The 9,896-nt window shown below is 43.5% G+C and overlaps 1 protein-coding gene across 5 annotated transcripts in view; it reads left to right on the top strand.

Moving 5' to 3' along the window:
* The first annotated feature begins 9,013 nt into the window (after window positions 1-9,013).
* The window catches only part of Clock (clock circadian regulator), an 85,917-nt gene continuing 85,034 nt past the window's right edge, over window positions 9,014-9,896 (top strand). For 4 of the 5 annotated variants that reach the window (XM_026785161.1, XM_026785163.1, XM_013350778.2 and 1 more), the window contains exon 1: window positions 9,018-9,842. The gene's annotated coding sequence lies outside the window, so the exon portion shown is untranslated. Of the gene's footprint in view, window positions 9,843-9,896 lie in introns of all 5 variants that reach the window. The other variant, XM_026785162.1, reaches the window with a different exon arrangement.

The following is a 9,896-nucleotide window of genomic DNA, read 5'->3' as shown; positions in this document are numbered from 1 at the left end:
TATGTATTGAATGCTTTATTTTCTATTGACTTTATATTCAGATAAAAAATGTATAGAACTTATTTTTATGTAAGAATTAGAGCCTACATGTCAATTGAAATTTTTTCAGGTGTTTAAGAATATTGTCTCTTGAAAATATGAACTTTTACTCCTTAGTATTTTTCTGTGACTTACTTTTTTCTGATGCCTGTTGAAGAAAACCAGCAAATACCTTAAGTCTTTTGTGTTGCATAATCACTTTCAAAAAGACCCATGGAAGAAAATAAATTTAACTTTATAAATAAAATTAATACATTTTGTATGTATGCATCCATGTATGTATAGATGTACATGCCTATGAATGTGCATGTGGAGGTCAGAGGTTGATTTGAGTATCTTCCTTAATGGTTCTCCTCCTTAATTTCTGTGATAGGGGCCCTCATAGCAAAGCAGGACTGGCTGAGCAAGGAGCGCACCCTTGTCCTCATCCTTGGGTCCTTGCATTCTGCTTCCCAATACTGCATTGCTTTAATGTGGGTACTGAGGACCCGGACAAGGTTCACGTTTGAAGTTTACCTGGGAGCCACCTCTACAGACTTCTAAGTTGGTACATTTTAGAGTCTATTTTCTAGGAAAATCTTATCAAAGAAATGGCTGCCTAGTTATAGCCATTTAATTCCCTAACTCCTTAAGAAATGGATGATTAGTTCTTGTTCAGGATACCTCAATCTTGGGATGAAAGGAAGTGCCTTACTATCATAGAGTCCAGTGCAGCTCTTGCCCTAGCCGATGCACGTAAGCATGAGCATCAGTTCTCCTTCCATGGAATCACGTCTAAAGCATCGCCACAATGTCGTCTTTTCCTTTCCAATTTTATTTGTTTTTATCTCTGTTGGTGTTTTGCCTGCACGTTACTCTGCACATCAACCATGCCTGGTGCTCTGGAATTGGACTTACAGTGAGCTGCCATGTTGGTGATGAAAACTGAACCCAGGTCCTTTGAAAGAGCAGCCAGTAATCTTAACCACTAACTATTCCTCTATCCCTCTTTCTTTTTTTAATAAAAAAATAGTAGCTGTTCATCTCTTTTTTTAGTGTTGAAATTAACAGTTAAAATTAGCTAAAATAAAAGGTAAACTTTTTGCATGCAAAACCTAAGGTTCATGTTGATTTTTTTTTTTACCACTGAATTTACCACTCCATTGCATAAATGTACCACATTTTATTTATCCATTCTTCAGTTGAGGGGCATTTAGGTTGTTTATAGGTTCTGGCTGTTAGAAATAATGTTGCTATGAACATAGTTGAACAAATCTCCTTGTAGTATGATTGAGCATCTTTTGGCTGTATATCCAAGAGTGGTGTTGCTGGTCCTGAGGTAGGTTGATTCCCAATTTTCTATGAAACCACCATACTGATTTTCATAGTGGTTATACAAGTTTGCATTCCCACCAGCAATGAAGGAGTGTTCCCTTACTACACATCCTCTACAGCATAAGCTATTATTGGTGTTTTTGATCTTAGCCATTTTGACTGGTATAAGATGAGTCATTTTGATTTGCATTCCTGATGGCTAAGGATGTTGAACATTTCCTTAAGTGTCTTTCAACCATTTGAGCTTCTTCCATTGAGAATTCTCTGTTTAGATCTATACCCCATTTTTAAATTGGATTATTTGGAATTTTGATGTCTAATTTCTTGAGTTCTTTATATATTTTGGAGATTAGTCCTTTGTCTGATGTGGGGTTGGTGAAGATCTTTTCTCATTCAGTAGGCTGCCTTTTTGTCTTACTGACTGTGTCCTTTGCTTTACAGAAGCTTCTCAGTTTCAGGAGGTCTCATTTATTTATTTTTACTCTGAGTGTCTGTGCTATTGGTGTTATATATAGGAAGTGGTCTCCTGTGCCCATGCATTGTGGGCTACTTCCCACTTTGTCTTTTATCAGGTCCAGAAATTTGCATGCAAATGGATGAAACTAGAAAAAAAAAACATCTTAAGTGAGGTAACCCAGACCCAGAAAGATGAACATGGTATGTACTCATTCATAAGTGGATACTAGCTGAAAAGCAAAGGATTCTGAGCCTATAGTCCACGACTCTAGAGAAGCTAAGTAACAAGATGAACCCTAAGAGAAAAATATATAGATCCGTCTGGGAAGGGGAAATAGACAAGATCTCCTGACAAAATTGGGAGCATGGGGGTAGGAGAAGAAGGGGGCAGAAAGGGAGGAAGAAGGGAGAAGGGGGGAGGAGAACTTGAAGGATTGAGATAGTCGAGATGGGGGAAGGACAGAGATAGAAAGCAAGGAAAGAGATATTTTGATTGAGGGAGACATTATGGGACTAGCAAGAAACCTGGCTCTAGAGAAATTCCCAGGAATCCACAAGGATGACCCCAGCTAAGACCCTAAGCAATAGTGGAGAAGGTGCCCGAACTGGCCTTGCCCTGTAGTCAGACTGATGACTACCTTAAATGTCACCACAGAACCTTCATCCAGCAACTGATAGAAACAGAGACAGAGACCCACAGAAGAGCACTGGGCTGAGCTCCCAAAGTCCAGTTAAAGTATGAGAGGAGTGAGAATATGAGCAAAGAGGTCAAGATTATGATGGGTACACCCACTAAAACAGTCTACCTGAGCTAATGGGAGCTCACCAACTCCAACCAGACAGGAAGGAACCAGCATAGGACCAAACTAGACCCTCTGAATGTGGGTGACAGGTGTATGGCTGGGGCAGACTGACAGTGGCACCAGGATTTATCCATACTGTTTGTACTGGCTTTTTGGGAACCTTTTCTCTTTGCATGGATACCTTGCTCAGTCTAGATATAGTAAGGAGGGTCTTGGATCTTCCCCAAAGCAATGTGCCTTACCCTCTCTGAGGAGTGGATGGGGGTGGGGGAGGAAGGGGGAGGGGATGGAAGGAGGGGAAAGAATGGAAACTGAAATTGAGACAGTTTGTTTCCTTTTTTAATAAAATAAAATAATAAAAAGATAAAAATTTTCCTTCTTAACTCTGATCCATCCAGTAATAAGGATTTTTACACAGACACAGTTCTGAAGACTAACATTTGTAATATACTAGAGCAGGACAATTGTGTGTGATTCCAGCGTCTCCCTTCCACAAGATGTACACACACATTCTTCTAGCAGAGACTCATGCTTATGATATTACAAGCCCCTACCATGTCATAAACACCTTTGTCTTCTCAGTAGCATATAGGTATTTGTCAGTCTGTGAGAAAACTGATATGTCATATTCTTCACTATACTGAATGATTTGATAGGGCAGGAACTTGACAGTTTTTAATTACCCAATACTCAATAATTGTGACTTTATTTTTAACTATCCCTGACAACTGTGTGCTATTGAAATCTGCTCCTCTACTTAGAGAGTCTTATTCAACTTTCCTCCTGTTGTTATGGGCATTTCCAAAAAACTTGTTAGAAGTATATGATCTCTGGCCCTATTCAAACTAACTGGGCTGAATTTTGACTTTCATGAGATGCCTAGGTGATTGGCATGTGCATTGGAATTCCAGGGGCACTATGCAGCAAGCCCCTTAAAGCTTGAGTGCGGTAACCTCTCCCCACACTGGGATATTAGATCATCCAAGTTGAAACTCCAGCTTCAGTTCCAAGTCAGAACTGTATTCAGGAACCCTGAAGATGGAGGAGGTTGCTTTAAGATAGGATCTAGCTATGTAGCCAAGACTGTCTCAAATGGGGTTGTGTTTTAGCCTGTTTTTTCCTTCTCTCCCTTTGTCTATCTCCAAGAACTTAAAATCCACATTGCACCCAAATACTTGTTCTTTAATGTTGACCTCTAGAAACTGGGTCAACCTTTTATGGCACGGTCTCATGCTCAGTGTAGACACGGATCAGGGTTAGCCCCATTCCGCTGATCTCTTAGTACTGTTCCCCCCTCACCCCCAGAAGTATTCCTAGGCTTCTTGCTGTTAGAACTTTCTTTTTCTGTAGGTGTCAAAATGGTTCAAGCCCAGCAGTCAAATCACGAGAAATATCATACCCTGGCCTTATCAAATGGTGGGGATGTATGCTTTGATTTAGTTCAGCCCATCTCTGGTCAGTGGTTTCAAGTCTCTTTCTTCCTGTTTGGTAAGTATTGATAATATTGATAAATCTCCCTTTAAACTCTCAACATTTAGAGACACCTTCAATTTGACACTATTAAAGCCTTTAGTCACTTAACATGGAAGGAAAAGGGGAGTAAAGAAAAAGACAGCACTCAGTAGGAACTCAAGGAGATGTGGCTTCAGGGGTAGACATGGATACAGAGGTAAAGAACACAAGTCTGAGGGCAGCCTGGGCTACAAACATTATTGAGACTTGTCTTAATAAGAGCCAATAGCTGGAGATGGAGCTGAGGGGTAGAGTGCCTTGATCCTTAGGGCAAGCACATGCATGCACGCACACGCACACGCACACGCACACATACGAAGGCACAGGAGGAAGAGGAGGCAGCCACTGCAGCAACGTGGCTTCAGTGAATGATGCTCTCGGTTTTTTTTTTTTGTTTGTTTGTTTGTTTTTTCGAGGCAGGGTTTCTCTGGAGCCTGTCCTGTAACTAGCTCTTGTAGACTAGGCTGGCCTCAAACTCACAGAGATCTGTCTGCCTTCTGAGTGCTGGGATTAAAGGCATGCACCACCACTGCCTGGCGGGTACTCCTCTTTTTAAGTGCTGTGCGTGGGTGTGAAATTAGAGATGGCCATGAAAGATCCACTTTCCACTACTTTTGACCATAGCTGAAGGGGCAGGTTTCGAGCATCAGATACTGGTAGTTATTTAGGGGATGAGATACTAGACGCTCTGTTCCCTCCTTTGGACTTCACTTAGCATCATAAACTGGTGGCAGCATCCTGTTCCTGTGTGACACCTGATACATAGGTGGTAGCTTTCTTGTCACTGTCACGTCTTCTTACAGACAGTAACTCATCTAATCCTGTGTTGAATGCTCCTACCCAGGTGCCTTGCCCATTTACAGTGTCACACATTCTTATACAGGTGGTAACTTTATTATATATAGTCTCATGTTCTTATACAGATAATTCTATAAGAGTGTTCCACATTCTCCAGGATTCTCAAATACTAGGACAACAGTACTAGTCACATGATCTTCCCCAGTGAATTCCAGTTTATCCCTGCTTTGCACTTCTATATACATATCTAGAGCTACTTCTTGACAATCTGCCTCCAATCATAGTCTATTGGATATAAAAATCTAGCATCTCTAATCTCATTCACTCAATTCACTTCAGATATTGAAATAAATGATACAGATAAAGCATGTGGTCCCTTTCCTCTTGAAGTGTAGGGGAGATGGTTAGTAAGACATTGAACATTAAACAAATACATGTGCTACTAGGAAGTGTTACGGGAGAAAGAATAAGCCGAGAAGTGGTGGGCACTGTGCAGGTGGAAGAAGAGTAGGGATCCTTTAAAATACCAAGCTCTTTCGACACATGAAAGTGGAGGAGGCAGGCTTAAGAATAGGCACAGCAGAAAGCAGGCAAGTCAAAGCCTGAAAGTGGGTGGTGATTAGCGAGGAATTGAAAAGATGTTTCTGGAATGTCACGAGAGCAAATGGTAGGCCATGATGTTGGAGGGCAGGCATGGGGCAGATCAAATAGGGGATGGTGGCCATGGTTAAGCATTCGGATGAACTGCAAATAGTTGTTTTAGAAGGAATACAATGTAATTTCTCTCACTTTTTTTTTTAAAGACAGGGTCCTGCTAGGTAGCCTAGGCTAACCTTGAACTCACCATTCTTCTGTCTTGGTGTCCCTGGTGCTAGGATTACAAGTATGTACCACTACTAACCACTCACAATTTCAAAAGAATGTTTCTGTTTGTGGGGCATACTCGAGACACCCAAGAAAAGACATCAAGTAGGTAACTGGACATGTGTATGAAAACTGATGAACTGGAAGCTGCAGTCAAAATGCGTGAGTCAATGGAACCCTTCCTTGGGCTCTAGTGGCAGACTGTAAAGATGGACAGTAACCATTCTCATCACCTAAAGCCACAATTCTCCAGAATTCCTATCCTTGTATTTTATGGGTAATACTCGGAAGCTCGGGGGAATTACTTGACTCTGTGTCCCTTCAGCTTAAGGAGAATTAATAACATTTTAAGTCTATATTATTGACTCTGAGTTCTATAATACCACAGATATTGCTGAAATCCCCTCTATTTTAAAAGGACTAGAAAGATCCCAAGTCATAGAGCCATGAATATTTAAAAACTGTACAATATTCTTTTGTATGCCTGAAGCTTCCAACTCATCTAAAAGTATGGCGCACTGATGTGGGAATGATTTCTTATTAATAAAGAAACTGCCTAGGCCCATTTCATAGGCCAACCCTTAGGTAGGCGGAGAAAACAGAACAGGATGCTGGGAGAAAGAAGTTGAGTCAGGGAGTCGCCATGGTTCCCGCACTCCAAGCAGATGCAGGTTAAGATCATTCCTGGTAAGCCAGCTTGTGGGCTGCATAGATTAATAGAAATGGGTTAGATTAATATGTAAGAGCTAGCCAATAAGAGGCTGAAACTATTGGGGCCAGGCAGTGTTTAAAAGAATACAGTTTCCGTGTAATTATTTCGGGACATAAGCTAAACTAGCCATGTGGGCGGCCGGCTGCCAGGGAGGGAAGCAGCCCTGCTGCTCTTAATTCAACAGCGCACTAGTTGTGTCTATGGCAGATTGAACGATATTATAAGAGGAAGACGCTACTTTGTGACTAGTGAGACATAGAGGGATAGCCAAAGAATCTGACCAAAGACAGCTGAAATCATGGAAGGAAACTAATTTTTAAAATAGCCAAATAATATCCCTTCGAGTTCAATAGCAGCACACATCCATTGGCTGAAACCCAGCTCCTTCACTGGACTTAAGGCCCATTTAGCAAGAAGAAAATAAGGCCTGGTATTGGAAACCTAGCCAAAGACTTGGTGCTAGTGAAATTGTGAAACTTGATGGAGAACCTACAATGTCCACATTACCAATCCAGCAAGAGTCCTAACTACATACTAAATATTAATCATTATACCCACAGATAAGTATAGGTTTCATCCTTTGTCAAACTTTTTTATGCAACAAATAGAGACTATTACAGAAAACCACAACAGATCAAAATGCAAGAACGAGTAACTGTATGGTACTTAGCCCCAACTGACACATCTACAACACAGTTCTGTACCTAGGGCTCGGGGGTCACAGTGGAAGAGGAGGCAGAAAGATTATAAGAGACAGAGGAACAGGAAGTTTGCCGTGAGATTGTATTTCCTAGAAATGTCAGAGAAGCTATATCTACAAAGTCTCAACAGTGTAGCCTCTGAAACAAGACCTGAGCAAGAAAGACATCAATAGAGATGCTAACATGGAAGGGGTAAATCTCATGGGGCCTCAACCCTTGTGTAGGCCACTAAGGAATGCTGAAATCGGGGAAACACAGTTCTCCCCAGAGATGAGCCCCTAAATTGGTTATTCAATATCAAGTGCCCAGCCCTGAAATCATAGCCGTACAGGTAGCATCATACAAGCTAAGCAGGCTGTATTTATATATTTAGGAATACACACACACACAATTAGAGAAACAGAGGCCATGAGTTTGAGAGAGAGCAAGGTGGCATACATGGGAAGGACTGGAGGGAGGAAAGGGAAGCGGGGAGATGGTGCAATTAAATTTCAATTTCAAAAACATTTAAAGTGGCCAATACTTGACATGGAATTTACTAGAAGGTAGTGTTAATGCACAGCTGTCTCAACTGTCCTATGTGCTGAGACTATTATCCTCATTTTACAGATGAAGAAGAGCTTTATATGGAAACATTTTAAATGGCAGCAAGGCACAGGGGAGTTTACCGAACACCTAACTAACACATGGGGTTAAAATTGGGAGCCTTGATTTAGTATTTATGAAAACTATGAGGCCAAAATTTTTGTTTGACGGAAACATAGAATGTTCAAGTTGGGGAGACAAAGCTTTTCTTCCTCCCTTGGAGAGAAGTTGTAAAATGAACCGTGGAAATATTCAAACAGTGGCAGAGGACTGAGGAGAAAATCAAGGGATTATCAACAGGTCTTGGTAAATAATTAAACCCAAAATGTGAGAGGGAGGAGCCAGAGGTGACTAGGAGGACAATGAAATCATTTCAAGGGCAAAGGTCATGTGAAGATATATGTACTAGAGAATATGGAATATAAAATGGGACTGTCTCTAGACTAAAACGGAAGCATTGAGCCTAGGGAAAGCCCTCGGACTCTGGTCTGGCTGCAGCCTACTTCAACAGCATTCTGACCTTACTTCCTTTCACTACCGACGAGTGGTCAAGACACTAACTTGGACAGGGCAGAAAATCTCATTGGTTTCAGCAATAAAACACACGCATTCGGGAATTTATTACTTCACTGAAATTTCCAGAGGAATCTAGCCCCCACTGACGGGCATCAAGCATCTAGGCTACATCTCCATCTTTGACTCTGCCTTTTTGTTTGTTTTTGTTTTTTCCTTCCTTTTTCATTAGTCACACAGGAAAAGGCTTTATTCTTCCAGATCCAAATCCACTGGAAACCAGTCTTCTGGGTAGTAACTGTCAGGCTGAAAGAGAACTCAGACAAGGTTTCCTCCTCTGCAGCGTTCTGCCTGGCCCGCAGGGACTGAGTGGAGAATGGGTAAGTTGTTTAGAGGAAACGAACCAGAGCAGCACATGGCCTTCAGAACAGCAGAAATGTGCAGTAAGGGTTTTTTCGATGGCGAAAGGAACAAAGCACCCATCAAGGGAAAATTCTCCGGACAGGCTCTGGCTATGCAGCCCAGATTAGCCAGAAATTTGAGTATTCTCCTACCTCAGCGTTCACACTGCTGGGAGAATTGGCAGCTAAATTCTCCTGGTTTGAAGTTCTTTTATTCTGAGCATACACCAAGAATTTAATTCTTACTGAGGTGGACATACCTTGAAGAGAGATTTGGAAACTAAAGAGTACAGATTTATTTATTGCCTTCTGTTTCATGCCCAAAATGATTTTTTTAAAAAAGAAATTAGTAAGAATTAGGGCTCTAAAGGCTTCTTTTCCAATAATTCGGATGCAGTGGCCACGAAATAAGTGTAATCTGGGGGTCCTGGTTCATCTCTGGAGCCATCCTCAGATTTTATAGTGTTCTCTTGCCATTTTATAAAATGAGCAAACACATTCCGACCTTTTGCAGCCAAGGTCAATTGTGTCGCCCAAGTCCACGTCCGGGGAGCAGCTGAAAACCGAGTCCCCGCAGCCCACGCACCTCCAGGAGAGGAAGCCGACCTCTTAGAAGTCGGGTTGGAGAATTTTCACTTGGCATCAGCTAAGCTCTTTGCTTTTCCAGGGACAGAGGTCCCTGTTGGGCCAGCGGCTCCCAGAGGCAGGGAGCCGCTCCCGGGGAACCGAGAGCCACCCAAACCGCTGCCGGCGGCCGCACCCTCCGTCAGGCCCCGCCTCCCGGCCCGCGCGGGACAGGGGACCCCGGGGCATCCCCGCTTCCCTCTGCGGCCGCAGAGCAAGCAGACGCCGGCCGGCAGGAGTCGGGGTTTCCTCGGGCGCCCGGGATCCTCGGGAGCAGCGCGACGCAGCGCGGCTCGGGGCTGCCTAACGGGGAAAGTCGCATGCGCGCCCGGGCGCGCTGGGGAAGGCGGCCGCGAGGGGAGGGGCGAGTGCAGAGCTCGGCCGGCCGCGGAGCCCCGCGTCCACGACGCATGCGCCGGGAGGGAGCACAATCACGGACTCGGCTGGCGGCTACCGGCTGGGGAGAGGAAAGCCCGGACGGCGAGAAGGAAATCTGGCCGCCGCCGCGCGCGCGCTCCCGGTAGGTGCGCCCCACAGGGTGGGCCCCGGGTCGCACGCGCGGCGGGCGGGCGGG

Source organism: Microtus ochrogaster, linkage group LG1 (genome assembly GCF_000317375.1).
Source record: "Microtus ochrogaster isolate Prairie Vole_2 linkage group LG1, MicOch1.0, whole genome shotgun sequence".
NCBI classification, from domain to species: Eukaryota; Metazoa; Chordata; class Mammalia; order Rodentia; family Cricetidae; genus Microtus; species Microtus ochrogaster.
This window is presented reverse-complemented; position numbering and strand designations above follow the sequence as displayed.